We start from the raw sequence: 20,586 nt of genomic DNA, 5'->3' as shown, positions 1-20,586 counted from the left end.
AAAAGTTTCAAACAAGAGCGACCAAGATAATAAAGGGGATAGAACTCCTCTCATATGATAAATAATAAAGAGGTTAGGGCTCTTCAGTTGGAAAAGAGATGGCTGAGGGGAGATATAATAGAAGTCTACAAAATCCTGAGTGGTGTAGAACAGGTACAAGTGGATCGATTTTTTTACTCTATCAAAAATTACAAAGACTAGGGTACACTTGATGAAGTTACATGGAAATACTTTTAAAACTAATAGGAGGAAATAGTTATTCACTCAGAAAATAGTTAAGCTCTGATATGCATTGCAAGAGAATATGGCAAGAGCGGTTAATGTAGCTGGTTTTAAAAAATGTTTGAACAAGTTCATGGAGGAAAAGTCCATAGTCTGTTATTGAGACAGACATGGGGGAAGTCACTGCTTTCTCTGGATTGATAGCATGGAGTGTTGCTACTCTCTTTGGGTTTTTGCCAGGTACTTGTGACCTGGATTGGCCACCGTGAAGACAAGATACTGGGCTAGATGAATCATTGATCTGACCCAGTAAGGCAGGGGTGCCCACACATTTTTGGCTTCCGAGCTACTTTTAAAATGACCAAGTCAAAATCATCCACCAACAATAAAATTAAAAAAAAAAGCACAAAGCACACTCTACGCAGAGAAAATGTTAATTATCATTTATATTTGAGGGGTTTTTCAAAGAGGTCAAAGCAGATGGCTTTAAAATATGAAATGTCCTTAGTAATCATTTTAGTATGGAGTTTTTATGCTTTTAGGCAGACTTCTTGGGTCACCTGGACGCCCAGTGGTATAAATTGCTGACTGGATTTATTAAAAAGAAACTAAACACTGGTCTGAAAGACATTTTGAGTATTGAGATTAAGCACCAAATTACTGTGTCTCAATGGCCACAAATTTGGACTTGGAGGATGAGATGTACAGTGTCGGCATTTATGAGACAAACTTGGTTTTATCTGTTACATAGAGCATTATGGACCCATGTTCGATTACAAAAATCGGATAGCTTTAAGTCTAATAAATGTTAGCACTGTCATCTCGAACCAGGGACTTTAGATCATTTATTATTCTATTGTCCATTTATTATGAATTTCTGGAAATCAATTTGGGACCAAATTAATTGTTTATTAGACAACCCAGTGGCATTATCATATGATACTGTGCTATTTGGTATGGCAATGAGAGCAAAAAGTCAGATTTCTACAAATAATAACAAATTATTACTTATAATGACTGGGGTTACAATTCAACAAATTACACATAATTTGAAAAATTGGAGTAGATTAAATTATAATTTCTGGTGGAATTCCTTATGTCATGTTTATAAAATGGAAAGATTTATTGCAATACAGCGCGGTTTTTTCAGGAAATTTCAGGATGTGTAGGAGCCATTTACAAAGTTTTGTACCGATTAGATGACATTTTATTTTATTTTTTCCCTTAAATTTACAAGTTTGATTGTGAGGGGGGGAGGGGAGGATAAATTTATTTGTACATATTGTATAAGGTATTGATTATATGATAAGAAAGGGTGGGAAGCGTGGGAGATAAGAGCATATTATTTGTACCATTGATGATTATTAAGTGTTATATTTATTGTTAATTTGTTTGGATATATTGTTACACTTATTGTAAATTTGAAAATGAATAAAGAATTAAAAAAAAATGTAAAAAAATGAAATGTCAGCTCAGTAAAAACTATACAAAAATAGACAAATATACCCCCTCCCCTTTTACTAAACCGTGATAACGGTTTTTAGCACAGGGAGCTGCGCTGAATTCTCCGCGCTGCTCCCGACACTCATAGGCTCCCTGCACTAAAAACCGCTATTGCAGTTTAGTAAAAGGGGGCCATAGTGCAAAATATAGGCAGCAGATATAAATTCTCAAAACAGACACATTTTGATCACTAAATTTAAAATAAAATCATTTTTCCTACCTTTGCTGTCTGGTGATTTCATGAGTCTCTGGTTGCACTTTCTTCTGACTGTAAATCCAATATTTCTTTCTGCCTCCTGCATACTTCCTCTCCTCCAAACCTCATTCCATTCCCCAACCAACATCTCTCTCTGTCCCTCCATGAGTCCAACTTTTTATTCTTCTCTTCCTGCCCCCTCCTCTTTCTTTCTTTCTTTTTCTCTCTCTCCATGCCCCCTTTCTTTCTTTCTGTCTGTCTTTCTTTCTCTCTTCCCTGCCCCTACTTTCTTTCTGTCTCTCTGTCTTTCTCTCTCCCTGCCCTCCCTAAGCCACCGTCGCCAATTTCTCCCTGCTTCCCTGACGCCAGGCTCGTACAAGCACCGGGTCTACAAGCCTCCCTCCCCCTCCCCATGTCAATTATGACATCAGAGAAAGTTCCGGGCCAGCCAGTAAGAGCAGGTAATAATGATGACATCAAGACATTTTTAAAGTATTTGTGTATTTCCATTGCAAAATCAGAAAACTGCATACATTTCTGGCCAACCAAAAACAAACCCACAAAAAATTGCATACTATGGATCTACATGTTTAAATAGAGGTTTTCTAAAATACTTATTGGCATGTTTTGGCAGTTTGTAGGTGTAGATGCTGCTATTTACTTGAGTAAAAGCCCTGCAAGTCTTTTAAAATAAGCTATTTATTGTCTTAACATAAACCATCCATAATATAAAACCGATCAGAACTGTGATTTATAAAGAGATCTCAGGGTGATAGAACACCAAGGCGCCACCTTTCATGCAAACAAATTGTTTATGAGGACCTCCATGGCTCTGGAAAGGCAAACTGCTTACAGCAACTAGGACTTCAGACAGCCCTCTTAATACTGGATGAGGTAGGAGTGGAGGCTAATATTCCACCAGCTGCTGGTAAGCAGTAAACCAAGTACAATAATGCCTGGAAGCCACTCAAGTTTAGCTTTCAATACAGGGAATTAGAGGTCTTGATCACAGATTTGACTTCATATATTCCACAACGCTACAGGGAGGATCATGAAAGCAATGGCAAAGCTTTGAAGCAGAAGATCTTGCTTCTAACTATGTCCCATAAATAAGAAGATGGTTTGGAGAGGCTGGAGCGGGCTTCAATGGCAACTCCAGTAGTTGGAAATGCTGGATGGATTTCTACAGTCTATGTACCAGAAATGCCAAAGAAAGACAAATTAGTCTGACTGTTGGGCAGACTAGATAGACCGTACAGGTCTTTATCTGTAGTCATTTATTTACTATGTTACTAAGTTATCAAAAATACCGTAGAAACACAAGGTGGTGGTGGAATTACCATAAGCATCAATGGGAAAAAGTCTGCTCTACAAATTATCCCAGGATATGTTAGAGACACTGGAGGAATGGTGTCTCTATTTAATCTACTGCCTAGGGGTTAGAAGTATTTTCAAACTTTGGCCTGCTAACCCCCTTCAACCTCAATTTAGATACCTATTAAACACATAAATTTACAGAACACTAGCACTTACCTAAGTATACACTTACACAGATTAAGTGATAGCTAAGCACCTGACAGTATTCTATAAATGGTACGTGCAACTTGTTTACCATGTAAACATAAGTGGGTGTTAACAGTAGAAGAACATAGGTGGGCTTAGGCAGAACCAACATTTAGGTATATGTAAGTTAACAGTATAATGTATCTGCTAAATTGCCGCATTTAGGCATGCCCATTTACACCTGCTAAGTAGGCGCACTGAGGCACTATTCTATAATGGAATTATGGTACCCAGATTCCATTATAGACTTAGAACTCTGGGCACCTACATTGTGGCACACAGTTATTGAATTGCCCCCTAAGAGTCTTGTCTGATTACTAGAACATACTTATTTTTTTTTTCTTTTATTTTCATTCTGTAATTATTATATTTCAAGGTCCATTCCATCTAGAAATTCACATACAAGAAATAAATTATTATTATTATTATTATATACAGAATATTAAACATACCAAAATAATAAGCAGAAAAAGGAGAATAAAGATATTCAAACATCAATATACAAAACCCACAACTCTCCACCAAAAATAAACATATGCACCGAGTTCTTACTCTAGACAAAAGAAAACGCCTCAGGTTACTGGTGAGCATAAAAGTAAGCTCGATTAACCACCACCCACATCAATGGCATAAAAAACTTTTGTCTGAATGATTAGCACCAAAGCAACTTCATTGGCTACTTTTGGAGGTAAGAGTACTATTCAAATTTTCCTGTATCTGCTTTAAGCTGATATCGGGATTGTCTCCAGCTTACCTTTTTTCTCATTTTGTATTGTACAGACCATCAAGGGAAACTAGAAATTTTTACTTGTTTGCTTATCCAAAAATTAATGACTTTAGATAGGACCCTAGCGTTTCAAGCTGGTAGACAACAATATTGGCTAGGTAAATGTATTCAACAAGCTATGTTATCTTATTGCTCTTTTCAGAAATTAAGACCACTTTGTTCGATAAGTTTATTACTTATTGAGAGTTTTATATTGAAACTTTATCTTATATTATACTTGTATTTTTACTATATTATTGTATTTCGCTGATTGTCCAGCTTTCTTTTTAGTGTAAACCGCCTAGAACTCTTGGTTATGGCAGTATAAAAGAATAAAGTTATTATTATTATTATAGAAAAATATAAATAAGGTCTGCTGAATCATTTAGAAAAATCTATTTCACACTGCCATAAAGTCTTTAGACCATACATTCAAAACGCCAATGTTTCGCGGTGTTCAAACAGCATCATCAGAGCAAAACAGACTTATTGTAGCTTGGTTTCCCCTTTCTTCCATCACAAATACACAAACCTGCTACAAAGAGGGAGATCATAAAAAAATTAATAAAATTATATTTCAAGAAAATATACAAACTTGTATAGAGTAAGTTTGTTCTATGTACTTTCAACAGAGCTGGCAAATTTGAACTTCTATACTGCAGATTCCAAGTCCAGAGCCTTAAGAGATAAATTACCTTTCCAGTAACTACTGGATAATTTCAGATAGCTTACCACTTCTGTTTAGATTGTTTTAGTAGGCGTCAGTCATAATTGGCAAGACTATTTAGCTTCCTGGTTTACCCTGGCTCTGTTCTAATATAATACATCTGCTTGGACCTGACTTTGTTTTCAATCTCCAGTTTCCATTCTATGTTCTGTTTGGACCTGTTTCTATTTGCCTGAACCCTCACCTGATATAAGTTTCCAGTGTAATTTTAATGAGGCATATGACAGAACAGTAATGAGTAATAAACTCAACGTCAAAGATCTATGAATTATGAAGATTCTGCCTTCCAGACCCCTTTTTTAATAGTCATGCTAAAGATATACCAGATAATGATGGAACATTCTTCTCTCTTCTGGATCTACATTTTCAGTATAGTTCAGAAGGTTCCATCCAGCAGACATTCAGTATACCCAAAGGCCCTTCAATTCTCGTATGCCCCTCCTACTTTGGGATCCTTATTCCTTCTTTCTCCCTTTATCTCATTTCATTTATTATACTTATCATCTGCTTATTGTATACTCCTTAGAGGTTAACAATGAAATATTCCTAATAAATTAACTCTTCTGTGACAGTTCTAATCTCCATATAAAACAAAATATGAATCCACATAAAAACAGAATATGGAGAAGTATCATCTAACATAAAAAGGGGGGCGATTCTATAAAGTGGCTTTAGAGATAGGTTCCACTTACACATGGCAAAGGTACCATCAGATTAATAAGTGCCTATTAAGGGCATAATTAAAAACTAAAACGTCCCCAAAAACCACTTAAGTCAGCATTTGGATGTCCTAATAGCCAAGACATCCAAGTGCCGATGATCAAAACCTTCGGCACTTGGACATCTGGCGAGATGTTAAGATGCGTGTTATGGGTAGGATAGACCTTGACTTCTTGAGGGGATAATCAAACTTTTTGCAAAAACATCTTGGACAGAACTTAGGTGTTTTGGGTTAGACCTCATTTGGAAGCATCTAAGTGCCAAACTGAACAGATGGCCACTGGAGGGATTAAGTAATGACCCCCCACAGTAGTAACTAACCCCCTCCACCCCCCAAAAAAATTCAGAATGAAAGAGTACATACCTGTATCTAGAACAGCAGCACCTAGTATGGGAAATCTTAGTAGAGCATCACACAGGTGAACCATAGAGAGGAGGAGCCAGACCCATAAAGCATTCTAACCACAACAACTATGGTGTTAAGTATGAGCCCACTGAAACCATACTATACTGCCATATAGGTGCCACCTGCAGCTATAAGGGCTATAGAGATGGTAGACAGGTGAGTATAGTAGGTTTTGGGGAAGTTTTGGAGGCTCACCATAAATTATAAGGGGTAGGTGGTGAGATGTCTATCTGGCACCCTTCATGTGACATTCACAGCAGTGCCCTCTAAGGTACCCCTCTGCTCTATTGGCATGTCTATGTGGCCAGTCTATTAAAATGGTGGCCCTTCCTACATCTAAATCAGGGAGGAGCCCGAGGCGTCTCAGCTAATCAAGGCCTTAGGCCACTCCACGTGCATCAGATGATGCGCTGGGGCGTGGCCTAAGGCCGCTATTGCGCAGCGGCCGGTGGGGGTGCAGGAACAGGATGACTTTGCGCTTCCTCCTGCTCCTGAAGATTGAGGCCTAGGAGCAGGCGGGACCGGGCACCCCTCCTGCTCCCGAAGAGGAGTCTTGCTGTAAGGAGCAGGAGGGACCGGGCACTCCTCCTGCTCCCAACAATTTAAAAGGTATGCGGGGCGGGTGGACCAAGCCTGACCTGGGGTGGGCCAGTCGGGGGGTCAGCGGTGGGGCCAGTCGGGGGTGAGGCCAACGGAGCAGGAGGGACTGAGCACCCTTCCTGCTCCTGAATTGGGGGCCGGGCCGGAGTGTCAGGCCGGTGGGTGGGCTATTCTCTCTGGCTCCCCCGACTCTCTGCCGCCGTTTCATGCAGTACAGCCCCGCTTTTAAACCATGGGCTTGCACTGCGGGGAAGGGGACCAGAGAGTCAGGGCAAGCAGGCCGGAGAGATCGGGGCAGAACAGGGTGGCAATTCAGGGTTGCAGAGAGCAGGGCTTATGGAGCTGGAGAGTCGGAAAGACGTTTTCGACTGGTTCCCAGCAGTCGCTTTTTGCAAGCCCAGTCGGATCACAAAAAAATTTAGTGAATCGTGTCCCTGTCCGCTTTGCATGTATTTCTCCCCATTTGCATGCACGGATTCGAAGCGGATCGCTAGGGAGGTTAGTGAATAGTGCAGGAGGGAAATCTGGTCGCACAGGGGTCGCAAACCGATCGGTTTGCTTTGTGAATCTGGGCCTTAGTGTGCAAATCTGAAAAGGGGGTGCGACCAGGGGAGGAATACGGGCGTTCCTAAAATTTATGTGCACTGTTATAGAATACACCTGATGCATACACAAGTTAGGCACAGGTATTTAGGCCTGGTTTTGCTTGGCCTAAATGGGTCCACTTAAAAGTTATGCACTGGCGCTTAGCTCAATTCTATAAGGTGTGCATACGTTTTACAGAATCTTACTAAGAGCTGTTCTAGTCAGTGCTGATTTTTTCTTGGCACCATATATGAAATATAGCCCTTAGGGGATAATCTTATTATAGTGCACCTTTTCTATAAAAGAAAGGATGTGTCTACTTTCTTTAAACAATATTAGCATAATTGTGTAATATGCGCATATGCACTTATGCGAGTCATAGATTTGGTGCATGTAATAATAATAACTTTATTTTTGTATACCGCAATACCAGAAGCAGTTCCGAGCAGAGGAAGAAACTGTACATAGACAGCGAAGTTACAGAGAATATTGTCAATTACATTGGTAGAGTAGATCGATTACATTAGGGAGTCGAGAATGTATTACTAAGTGCTGGTGAAATGCACATAATTTATAGAATTCTATAAGGTGTGTGTGTACATGGACACCTAAATCCATTCTGTGCCCAAATTCCCCCTATGTATCCAATCTTCTGCAAGAGACGTTCTGTCGAGGATATGAGAATAGTTTCAGGTGCATTTATGCACATACATGTGCACATCTACCACTAGAAAGGTGGAAGCGTATTAAATAAATATTAATAAACCAAGCTATTCCGCTTATGCAATGTAAGGGCACTATCCCCAACAGAAGAAATAGCCTCAGGTAATATTTTCATGCTCTGCCATAATATTACCTGAGGCTTTTTCTTCCGTTGGGGATAGTGCCCTTACATTGCATAAGCGGAATAGCTTGGTTTATTAACATACATGTGCACATACACACAGATATGACATTATTCCAATCATGTGGGGGGAAGTTATCAAGCTGTTTTAGGTGCTAAAATCATGTTATTTGTCACTTAATGTATCTTAAAGGGCCCTAATGCAACCAGTCTTGCCATACCATGGTAATATTTAGGTCACCGTTTGTTACATAGCATTGAGCTGCAAAATATGAAAATACATGTGAAGCAGCTCATTATTATGTAAAAAATAAGAACATGACTGTGGTGCACAGAACAAGTCACGTTCAGGATGTATAAGGACAGTAAATTAATCTCGGTCAAAAGCTAGGGTTATTTTTAATAATTCCTAGCATCCTGTTTGCTTTTTTGGCCACCGCCACACACTGGGTGGAAGGTTTCATCATATTGTCTACGATGACACCCCAATCCTTTTCTTGGGCATTAACCACCAAGGAGGACCCTAGCATCCAGTAACTGTGATTTGGGTTACTCTTCCCAAAGTGCATCGCTTTGCATTTGTCCGCATTAAATTTCATCTGCCACTTGGACGCCCAAGTCTTCCAATTTCCTAAGGTGTGCTTGCAATTTTTCACAATCCACATGATTTCTAACAACTTTGAACAGTTTAGTGTCATCTGCAAATGTAATCACCTCACTCATCATTCCAATTTCCATATTATTTACAAATAAGTTAAATAAATGATCTGGAAATTGGAACGAGGTGATTAAATTTTATACAACTGAAGTCCACAAACATGTTCGATTGATCTTTGGATTGAAAAAATGGGAGCATATTACACCATATTATTTGAAACTCCACTGGCTGCCGATTGAGGCCAGAGTTTTGTTAAAGTTTGCCTGCATTTTTTACAAATCAATTTTTGGTTTATCACCTGGATACCTTGTTTCTCACTTTTCTTTGAACCACCCAAAAAAGGTCACATGCAGAGTTTGTCTGTTTACATTTCATTCCGCTAAATTATGTTGTTACAAGAGATTTTTGGAGAGAACTCTCTATTTTCAAGCTGCCAAATTGAATGATTGGTTCGGTAAAATTATGCTAGGATCCTCTTCTTATCTTTGATTTTAGAAAACTATTGTAGACTCAACTGTTTGAAAAATTTGTATCCTGTTTGTTTCGTTTAATAATTCTATGCTTCCAGCATGCAATATATCTTCTTTTAAATTGTATTTTTACTGTATGATCGGTTCTTATTTGTTGTAATCTGATTAGAACCATTCTTTTAAATTGCATTTTGCTTTTAAATCATATTTTCTACTGTAGGACCAATTCTTTTTTTAAGTTCAAAATTTTTATTAAGATTTTGCAATACAAATACAAATAAAAACATAATAAGCACCAATTCTTATTTATTGTATTTTGTTTTGAATTGTTTTTTTCCTTTTAAAATTACTCTCCACTGTATGACTTTTGCTTATTTATTGTAAACCACCTAGAACCATTTTTTGGTTAGGCGGTATATAAAATTATTATTATTACCGTATTTTCACGCATATAATGCGCATACGTGTATAACATGCATACGCGTATAGCACGCGGGTCCAAACCATTTGTGTAAAAAAAATTTTATATAGCACGCACACGCGTATACTGTGCATGCTGCTATAACCTCCTCCCGCCACTCCCGCTTACTCCCTCTTCTGGCCTGCGAACCGGCATCCCCCCTCCCCCGCGATCCTACATCCCCCCCAGCACCGCAAAGACATCGGTCGCTTACCCGATTGGGCACCGGCACCAGCACCAATGCACAGGACGTGCCAGTGCCCGAAGATCCTCCCTCGTTGGGCTGGGCTGGGCTGGGCGGTGCGAGGGAGATCCTCCCTCTTCCCTGTGCCGGGCTGGACTGGGCTTTGAGCATTTGTGCATGCTCAAAGCCTTCTGGTCTCGCTCTCTCCGAGATTCTCAGATTCAGAATCTCGGAGAGAGCGAGACCAGAAGGCTTTGAGCATGCGCAAATGCTCAAAGCCCAGTCCAGCCCGGCACAGGGAAGAGGGAGGATCTCCCTCACACCGCCCAGCCCAGCCCAGCCCAGCCCAGCCCAACGAGGGAGGATCTTCGGGCACTGGCACGTCCTGTGCAATGGTGCTGGTGTCGGTGCCCAATCGGGTAAGCGACCGATGTCTTTGCGGTGCTGGGGGGAATGTAGGATCGCGGGGGAGGGGGGTGACGCGAGCGGGGGGAGGATGCCGGTTCGCAGGGGGGATGCCGGATTGCACTGGAAAAAAAAAAATTGTATAACGCGCTCACACATATAACGCGCATGGTTCTACTCGGTTTGTAAAATCGTGTATAACGCGCGCGTTATATGTGTGAAAATACGGTACTAGTTTTACTCTGATGTATAAAAGTTCTAAACTTATCCATAAAAGTTTCTCAGAATATTTTTGTTTACCTGCCTGAACTAGGGTTATGATCTGTCCTGATGAGTTCTTTAATGGTAACATGTATGTGAAACTGAGATATTATTGAAAGAAAATAAAAGGGGATGGGGACTTGTATACTGCCTATTAATAGTTTTACAACCACACTCATAGCGGTTTACATACAGGTACTTAAAGCATTTTCCCTATCTGTCCCAGTGGGCTCACAATCTTATCTAATGTACCTGGGGCAGTAGAGGATTAAGTAACTTGCCCAGGTTCACAAGGAGCAGCACAGGGATTGAACCCACAACTTCAGGCTGTAGCACTAACCACTACACCACACTCTCCTCCAAACTCTGTATGTGTAGGTCGTGCCCATTCTTCCATCTGTCTGTGACTCAAGATCAATGGGAAACTAGTGAATAGATGTTCATAAAACTGAGATGTAAGAGGCAGACAGTAAGAGGAGCTGAATTTGATACTTTCAGCATGAAGACCAATTGATAACGCTGGTGGAAGTTCCCAGGTCCCAATCACTGAAAAATAAGCAGAGAGAAAGGAGAAGGGTCTGCAAATTGAATTTAGAGAAGAGCAGGTAGAGATCCAGGTGAGTGGGACTTAGTGTTGAAAGTAAAAAATGTTCTTGGAAATGTTGAGTTAGTCTTTAAACAGATCTCGCTACTGTTGCTTTTGGCTAAAGTGTTGAACATTTTTCCCACGGATGGACTTTCTGCTTAGTTTGATAATAAAAACTGCTTATTTTCACACTCAGCATCCGTACTGTAAAACTTAGGAAGTTTTACTCCTGGCTTGATGCCACCAGACAATATGCTGACATTATTAAATGACCCTCTCATGTTTTGATAACATCAATTAATATATATTCTCTAAGCTTGATATTATTTCTTTCTTGTGCAGGAACCAATTGTGCAAATAAAAAGGCTATACAAAGCAGAGACAATATGATCTCACACACACACACACATATACAATGTTTCACTAAATAATTTCCGTTCCCTGGGGAATACTCTTGAGTGTAGGCCTCACTGTATTTCTTTTTCAGTTCATATCTGATATTTGTGGTAGAATGCTACCACCCAGTGTTATAGTGCACATCAGTACCAATGTAAACATTGAGAAACCTCGTGAAAGGCCAGAAATACTCCTGAGATGTAATTTTCAGACTGTTAACAAGTGGCGCAGAGGTTAGAGTTACAGCCTCAGCACCCCTCCTGTTGGTTCACTCACCCTGAGGCTGTGGGTTCAAATCCCTCATTGATCCTTGTGACCCTGGGCAAGTCACTCAATCCCCTCATTGCCCCAGGTACACTAGATAGAGTTTGAGCCCACTGGGACAGATAGGGAAATATGATAAAGTACCTGAATGTAAACCTAGGATATAAGTGGTATATAAATATTAGTTTATTAGCCACTCTGCCAAACTTCTGTGTGATTTCAGATATAACAGAAAGAAGGCACAGTCAGGACTATTGTTTTGGTGGAGCCCCAGGTTAACAAACCTTTAGGTCTCTTATCACTTGCCTGTACTTCTGTCATTGACTGGATGGACCTGACTCCAAATTAAGGGGGCCGAGCAAGATTCACCCAGGCCTACATATGACTATGGCACTGGAAGTAGAAAGCAATTTTGGGAAAAGAGGGAAGAGAGAATACACTTGAACATTGATCAAAATGCATAAATCCTGGCGTTCAAAATTGGGTTTTTAACATTTATTTGATATACAGTACATGTTGTGACAGTCCAGACCTTGCAGTCAGCCCTGACACCTAGGAAAAGAGAGGAACAATGTTTCCAGGCAGGAAGGGAAAACAATCATACAATAGAAAGCAGTTCAGTGCACCCAGAGCTGTCTATCCCCAGCCTAAGCTTAGGCAGAGCCCTTCTATGAGAGAGCAGGAAATTCTCACAGGTGACCACCAGGGGAGCCAGAGGGAGCTGAAGCCTGCTTCCCTCTCAGCAGTGGTGTACCAAGTGGAGGGGCGGTCCGCCCCAAGTGCACGCTCCAAGGGGGTACACAGCCGGCCACCCTCCCTATTCTGCTGCTGCTGCTTTCCTTAACCAGAAGCAGTAAACTTCAAATCAGGGGTGTCCGCGGCCCAGCTTGTGCTCCCTGTGGCGGGTGTTTAGCTTCTGGCTGGCTCCCCTGCAGCAGTTTTTCCGCTCAAAGATGCAGCCGTCGGCTCCTCGGGTAATCTGCGGCTGTGTTGGAAGCATTCCCTCTGACGTCACAATGTCAGAGAGAAGGCTTCCGACGCAGCCGTGGATCATGCGAGGTGTCGACGCCCACAGCTTTGAAAGGAAAACCAGCTGCAGCAAGGAACCGGCCAGAAACACTGTTGCTGCACAGCACAGGGAAGAGAAATGTTGCTGCTACACAGGGAAGAGAAGGGGGAGAGAAATGCTGCTGCTGCACAGGGAAGGGGGAGAGAAATGTTGCTGCTACACAGGGAAGAGGGGGGAGAGAAATGCTGCTGCTGCACATGGAAGGGGGGAGAGAAATGCTGCTGCTACACAGGGAAGTGGTGGGGAGAAATGCTGCTGCTGCACAGGGAAGGGAAGGGGGGAGAGAGAAATGCTGCTGCTGCTGCTGCTGTAGCACCCAATTGGGGCAACAGAGGGAAGAAGGAAGACAAGGGAGAGGAACCAGAGATGCCAAGTCCATGGGAAGGAGGGAAAGGAAAGGAGATACCAAACCATGGAGGGGGAAGGGGAGATGCCAGGGCTTGGGGGGGAGGGAAGGAGATAGATGCCAGCCCAATGAAGGTGAAGGGAGAGATGGAAGGGGGAGGCATAAAGTTTCTGGAAGGGGAATAGAATGAGAGAAGATGCCCTACAGAAGGGGCAGAGAAAGGGTAAACGGTAGATGAAAGGAAGAGAGTGACAAGAAGATGAGGAAAGCAGAAATCAGAGAAGACAAAGTAGAAAAAAAAATTATATTTATTTATTATTTTGCTTTAGTGGAGATGCAGTGGTGTTTCTGTGGTGTTGCATTGTATGCAGAGTCCAGCTTCTTAGTGGTTCAATTTAACCTTTGTCTACGTATTTCTATTTTATCTCCCCTTTTACAAAACTGTAGAGCGTTTTTAGCGTTGGCCGTGGTGGTAACAGCTCTGATGCTCAGAATTCTATGAGCATCTGAGTTGTTACCACCATGGCTAAAAACCACACTACAGTTTTGTAAAAGGGGGAGTGGTTAGTTTGTGAGAAACAGAAGTAGCTTAGAGGAACCGTTCAGATCTAGAATGGTGGAGTCCAAAGATGCTGTGAAGGAAGGCAGGAAGCAGTGAGGGAAGGGTTTATATAAGATGAGGAGAGGCCTATGAGGTGTGGGGGAACAGTGCTTTTTCTTTTTTTGGATTTGAGAAAGACTGAGGCCTATTGATTCAACAGGCCGAATCGAATTGAATTAAATCGAAACATTTTTCCCTGAATCAGGCAGCACTACTGCGCCACCTATAGATCTGCTGAATCCACAAGCAGGAAGTTACAGCTGACAGAAACACGCAGAGGGAAACGTCTGCCTTTTGCTTACTGCTCCCACTATTTATTTATTTATTCAATTTTCTATACCGTTCTCCCAGGAGAACTCAGAACGGTTTACATGCATTTATTCAGGTACTCAAGCATTTTTTCCCTCTCTGTCCTGGCAGGCTCACAATCTATCTAACGTACCTGGGGCAATGGGGGGATTAAGTGACTTGCCTAGGGCAACCCACAATCTCAGGGTGCTGAGGCAGTAGCTTTAACCACTGCGCCACACTCTCCACAGTAGTGCTGCCCAATTCACAATTCGAATCTGATCACCGATTCACTTCGGGTGAATCGATTTGAATCGATTTAAAATAAAATTAAAAAAATAGGCTTCCCGATTCGGACCCTCGCCCCCTAAAGCAGGCGCGGCAGCGCTGCTCTTGCTGGCCGGCTGCTGCCGCACCTGCTTTAGAGAGCGAGGAGGGAGGGTCATCGGGAAGTGCTACGGTCTGGCTCCCCCCCTTGTGTCCAGTCCTCCCCCTGGCGTCCGGTTTCCCCCCTGGCCTCCCCGCACCGTTTACCTTCTAGTTGCATAGAAGATCACGGTTATAGCGTCTTTGTAAACTGCTTTTAGCTGTTTCCTTCGCCGCGATCCTGCCTCTGACATCAGAGGAGGGGCAGGACCACAGCAGAGGAAACAGCTAAAAGCAGTTTGCAAAGACGCTATAACCACGATCTTCTGTGCAGACTGCATCTAGAAGGTAAATGGTGCGGGGAGGCCAGGGGGAACACGGAGGCCTTTTGGGGTGGGGGGGTGTAGTCCTTCGGAATGGGGGTGGGACAGGCCATGGGGGTGTAGGCCTTCAAGGGGGGGGGACTGGCCTTTAAGGGGGAACAGGCCTTTAAGGGGGGACAAGCCTTCAAGAGGGAAGCCAGAACTTGAAAAGGGGGACAGGCCAGGGATGGTGGCATAGGCCTTCAGGGGGACAGGCCTTTAAGGGGGTGGACAAGCCTTCAAGGGGGGGGGACAGGCCTTCAAAGTGGTGACAGGCAAGGGATGGTGGCATAGGCCTTCAGGGGGGACAGGCCTTTAAGGGTGGGGGGACAGGCCTTTAAGGGGGGGGACAAGCCTACAAGGGGGAGGACAGGCCTTCACAGCGGGGATTGACCAGGAATGGTGGCATAGGCCTTTAAGGGGGGACAAGCCTTTAAGGGGGTGACAGACTTTCAAGGGGGGGGGGACAGGCCAGGGATGGTGGCATAGACCTTTAAGGGGGGGAAAGGCCTTTAAGGGGGGACAAGCCTTCAAGGGGGGACAAGCTTTCAAGGGGGGACAGGCCTTCACAGCGGGGATTGGCCAGGGATGGTGGCATAGGCCTTTAAGGGGGGGACAAGCCTTTAAGGGGGTGACAGACCTTCAAGGGGGGAGACAGGCCTTCAAAGTGGGGACAGGCCAGGGATGGTGGCATAGGCCTTCAGGGGGGACAGGCCTTTAAGGGAGGGGACAAGCCTTTAAGGGAGGGGACAAGCCTTCAAGGGGGGACAAGCTTTCAAGGGGGGGACAGGCCTTCAAAGCGGGGATTGGCCAGGGATGGTGGCATAGGCCTTTAAGGGGGAGACAGGCCTTAAGGGGGGGACAGGCCTTCAAGGATGGGGGACAGGCCTTCAGGGGGAGGTGCAGGCCTTCAGGGGAGGGGGGTCCTGGTGTAGAAGTACATGGAGGAAGGGAGGGAAGGAGGATTCAAAGAGACGTGCATATGCCAGACTTTGCGGGGGAAGAAATAATAGGTCTAAAAATAGAGGAGAGGGAGAGAGATGATGGACAATGGGATTTAGGGAGAGAAGGAACGGAGAAAAGTTGGACACAAGGGATGGTGTGGAGGGGGGATAGAGATACTGGATAGGAGGGTAGTTGGGAAAAGAAAAGGAGAGATGGTGGACCCTGGGGTGGTGGGGAAGGAGGGAGAGATGCTGGATGAAAGGGTAGTTGAGAAAAGGTGGATCTGTGGATGGAGATGAAAAAAAGGAAAGATGCAAGACTTCCAGGGGAGGGAAGGGAAATGGAAGGGGAAGACAGAGATGGCAGATGGATGGTTAGCACGGAAAAAGAAGAAAGAAGGAGACCCTGGCAAGCAAGTTATCAGAAAACAACCAGAGCTATGGACCAACAAGATTTGAATAATGACCAGACAACAAAAGGTAGAAAAATTAATTTTATTTTCCATTTTGTGATTACAATATGTCAGATTTGAAACGTGTATCTTGCTAGAGCTGGTGTCAGACCGCAAACGTGAGCTAGCATTTAACATTGAGAGGAAAAGTCTTTTTTTGTTTGTTTATTTTGTTTACACCACAGCGCCAGGGTGGTTAGGAGAAGGCAAAGGGGGTGCAGAGGCTATAAAATAAACCCACCAGGATGTTTGAAAAAAACACCCAATTGGGCAAGAAAATTGAATCGAATCAAAAAACTAATTCATTAGGCTGAATCGAATCGAAATTTTTTTTCCTGAATTGGGCAGCACTACTCCACAGTAATGACAAAAGCAGCAGACCGTCACATGAGTTTGAGAGCAGATAAAGCGAGTGAACCAGTGGGAGGGAGAGAGAACAGGGGGACAAGACAGGCATTCTTAAATAAAGCGGGAAGAGATGTGGCAATGCAGAATAATGTTTAATGAACATGGCAGAACATTTTAAACCAATTGCCTTATTCATAAAGCATTCTGAGAATATGAGCCAGTTTTTTTTAATAGATAGACAACTCTATATACCTCTGCAAGGTGTTTCAGACCATTGCAAGATTTTAGATTTGCAACTCCTCCTCTTAAAATGGCTCACTAGGCCATTACCATAGAAAGAGTATTTTTCTGGCTAACTCCAAATATGTGGAATTCTCTACCAAAAGATATTAGAGCAGAAGTAAACTATAACCATTTTAAGGGCTTATTAAAAAAATATTTGCTTAGAATGGCTTTTGAGAACGATTAGATTGATATGAGTCCAGTACAAAATCTCCAGAAAAATATAATACTTATTGTTTTAAATTATGTTCTAACTGTTTGTATGATTGTATTCTTGAATGACTGTGATAGGTCTTCTTTATTATTTGGAGTTCTTGTCTATTCAAGTTTCAAGTTTCAAGTTTATTTATTCATTTGATGAATCGCCTATTAAAATTGCTAGGCAATGTACAAAAATCCATGTAGAAAGTAATACAGAGAAACTATCAATTAACAATATAATTACATAAAATACACTGGGTGGTATATCAAGTTTTTAAATGAACAATATGGCAGGTGGGAATGGGGCAATGCAGGATATAAGGGGAGATGAGGCAGTACTAGATGATTGGGAGTGGGGAGAGTGAGATTAGGCAATGAGGGATTTTATTTTTGTAGTTGTGGTGGTAAGGAGAGGAGGATAGGTGAAGTGATGCTAGATGGTTGGGGGTTCAGGAAAGAGAGGGCTTGGTGGATGGTGATAGTGTGTGATAGGAAAGAAATGGGTGATACTGGATGGTGAAGGGAGAGACAGGTGTGATGCCTGATGGTGAGGGATGGGAAAGAAGGGCAATGCTGTTTGGTTGGAGAAGAGAGAAACAAATGTTGGAAATGGATGATAAAAAAGATGGGAGATGGACATGAAGAGGGTAGGTGGAGGGAAGAGAGAGGAAATGCACATAGGTGGCAGTAAATGGCAAAGAGAGAAAGGAGGAGGTGCCACCCATTGATGGAGGGAAATAGAAGAGCTGGAAACTAGATAGGTTTGAAAAGGAGGCAGAAAATGGAGGAAAGTTTTTATGTGAAAAATGGATATAGGGCATGGAGTAAAGAAGAAAGGAGGAGTCAAAAGAAATAATGAATGGACAGGAAGTTCTGGAAACAGAGTTCAGAACATAGAGAGTAGGAAGCAGAACCAGAGAGGAACAAAATGATTAGAAAAATAAGTCACCAAGCAACAAAGGTAAGAAAAAATATTTTATTTTTGTTTTAGTAATTGAAACTTATCAGCTCTGAGAATTTACTTCTGCTATATTTGCTACTATATAGGAGGAAATGTGACAGGGGACTCTTTAAGCAATTAATCATGCAATTAAAATTTTTAATCGTGATTAATCATGCAATTAAAATTTTTAATCGATGTGCAGCCCTAGACTTAATGGTAGCCTGCACTGATAATGTTCCATCTAAATCATGGATATGGTTTTCAAAGTAAGGGTCATAATGTAAATTATAATTCTTGGTTACAGAATAGAAAAAATTTTGTAACAAAGATCACAAGCATGCAAAAAAAAAACAAAAAACAGTGAATCATTGCATATATTTCATATATTGTAATGATCTCCCCACTCTAGCAATATAATTTATCAACTTAATAGCTTTCTCTCATCAAGATCTTTAAAAATAGATAACATAAAATGATTTATAGAAGCTTGTAAAGACTGTATTTGGATTATAGGGAAGAGAAATAAAGAGAAGACCATATTTTTCTATCCAAGTTGAAATATCATTTAGGATTTTTTTGTACCAAGTTTCCATCACCTTTATTCATAGGAAATAACAGCATTTAGTAATTAATATAATATTTTAGAATGCTCCTGTGGTTTTCACCACATGGACCTGTGGTTTTCACCTATGGACCGGCGGAAATAAAATAATTATTTTGTGGACCGGCAAACTACTCGGGCTGAAATTTAAAAACCCCGTTTCCGCCCTGTCTCCGCGAGCTCGGTCCCTGCAAATCATCTGATCCCATCCGCACAAGCCTCAGTTATGATTTTATATTGAATGTATTGTATAAAAAGAAACAATATTCTGTACAATTGTCATTTTATAAATACAAATAATACAGAGCAAGGATCAACAAAACCCATCTCCCCTCTACTATCAAGAAAACTGAATAAGCCAAATTATTACAGAATGCTACACAGAAATATCATGCTAACAGAATACCGCAGTCACACATAGCAGGAATTGTGTTAGGGGAGTGCAACTAGAGCAACTGCTCCCTGGTCAAAGAGAGCCCTAAGCCATCTGGAAGCTAAAGAAGCACTGCCTGGGCTTTACAGTGCCCAGTTATGTCTAACACCAGCTCTAGCAGGATATATATTTCAAATCTGATATATTCTAATCACAAAATAGAAATAAAATTATTTTTTTCTACCTTTTGTTGTCTCTGGTTTCAGCTTTCATCTTCTTTTCACTCTCTTCCTTCCAGCGTCTGCCCTCTCTGTCTCTTCAATCCAGCATCTACCCCTTCCATCCACTGTCTGCCCTCTCCCCCTTCCATATGATATCTGTCTTCTTTCTATGCCCCTCTCCCCTTTCCATCCAGCCTGTGCCCTTCTTTTACATGATTCATTCCAGCTTCACTGCTCTCTTCATTTTTATCTCTCCTACACCACCAGATCTAGCATTGTTGAACCTCTCTGCTTATTTCTCTGCTGACCCCCTTCCCATCATCAATCTCTCTACTTTCTCATGCCTGTCTCTCCCCTTCCCCTCCTCTAATCTCCCTGCCAGCTGTTTCCTTCCTTTTTTCCTTCTCCCTTCCCTCCTCCTCCGTCCAGCAGTGACTCTCTTCCCTTCCCTTCCTCCCCTCCCAGCAGCATCTCTCCTTCTCCTTTCCTCCAGGTCCAGTAGCAGCTGTCCCTTTTTTTCCCTTGTCCAGCAGCTTCCCAGACTCCTTTCCCTCCTCCCCTCCCAGCAGCATCTCTCCTTCCCTCCAGGTCCAGTAGCAGCTGTCTCTTTTTTTTCCCTTGTCCAGCAGCTTCCTAGCCTCCTTTCCCTCCTCCTCTCCCAGCAGCATCTCTACTTCTCCCTCCAGGTCCAGTAGCAGCTGTCCCTTTTTTTTCTCTTGCCCAGCAGCTTCCCAGCCTCCAACAGTGGCTTTCTCCCCTCCCAGCAGCTATCCTTACTTGCCAGCGCAACGATTCACTAAGGCAGCCTCGGGTCCTTTGATGGGTCACGCCACCTCTGAGGAAAGAGGAAGTTGCATCATCAGAGGCATCCGCGACTCAGCAAAAGCCCCAAGGCTGCCTTCCTGAATCGCTGTGCTGGTAAGTAAGGAGAGCTGCTGAGAAGGGAGAAAGCCACTGTCGGAGGCTCCCCATGATCTCTCCGGCCCTGCACGGACCAGCTGGAAATGACATCTCATCAATCTCCGGCTCTGCGGAACCAGCAGGAAATTGAAGTTCGTCAATCTCGCCGGCCCTGCGCGGACCAGCAGAAATTTCCTACGGACCGGCACCGGTCCACGGACCGGCGGTTGAAGAACAGTGGTCTAACAGACACAGTTGGGATTGAGCATGCTGGATCTAGCTAGGTACTTGGGACCTGAGTTAGCCACTGTTGGAAACAGGATTGGGCTTGATGGATTTTTGGTCTGACCCAGTATGGCAATACTTATGTTCTTATGAAGTAATGTACTAAAACCCAGGGAAGGAAGGAAAATATCTGCTCTAACTGTGGTGATTCCTGATGACCACAGGAATGGTACTACAGATAAACCCTG

The 20,586-nt window shown here is 42.7% G+C and overlaps 1 protein-coding gene across 10 annotated transcripts in view; it reads right to left on the bottom strand.

Moving 5' to 3' along the window:
- The window catches only part of SUGCT (succinyl-CoA:glutarate-CoA transferase), a 965,969-nt gene that overhangs the window by 337,516 nt on the left and 607,867 nt on the right, over positions 1-20,586 (bottom strand). The window lies entirely within an intron of this gene.

Source organism: Geotrypetes seraphini, chromosome 2 (genome assembly GCF_902459505.1).
Source record: "Geotrypetes seraphini chromosome 2, aGeoSer1.1, whole genome shotgun sequence".
Taxonomy (NCBI): domain Eukaryota; kingdom Metazoa; phylum Chordata; class Amphibia; order Gymnophiona; family Dermophiidae; genus Geotrypetes; species Geotrypetes seraphini.
This window is presented reverse-complemented; position numbering and strand designations above follow the sequence as displayed.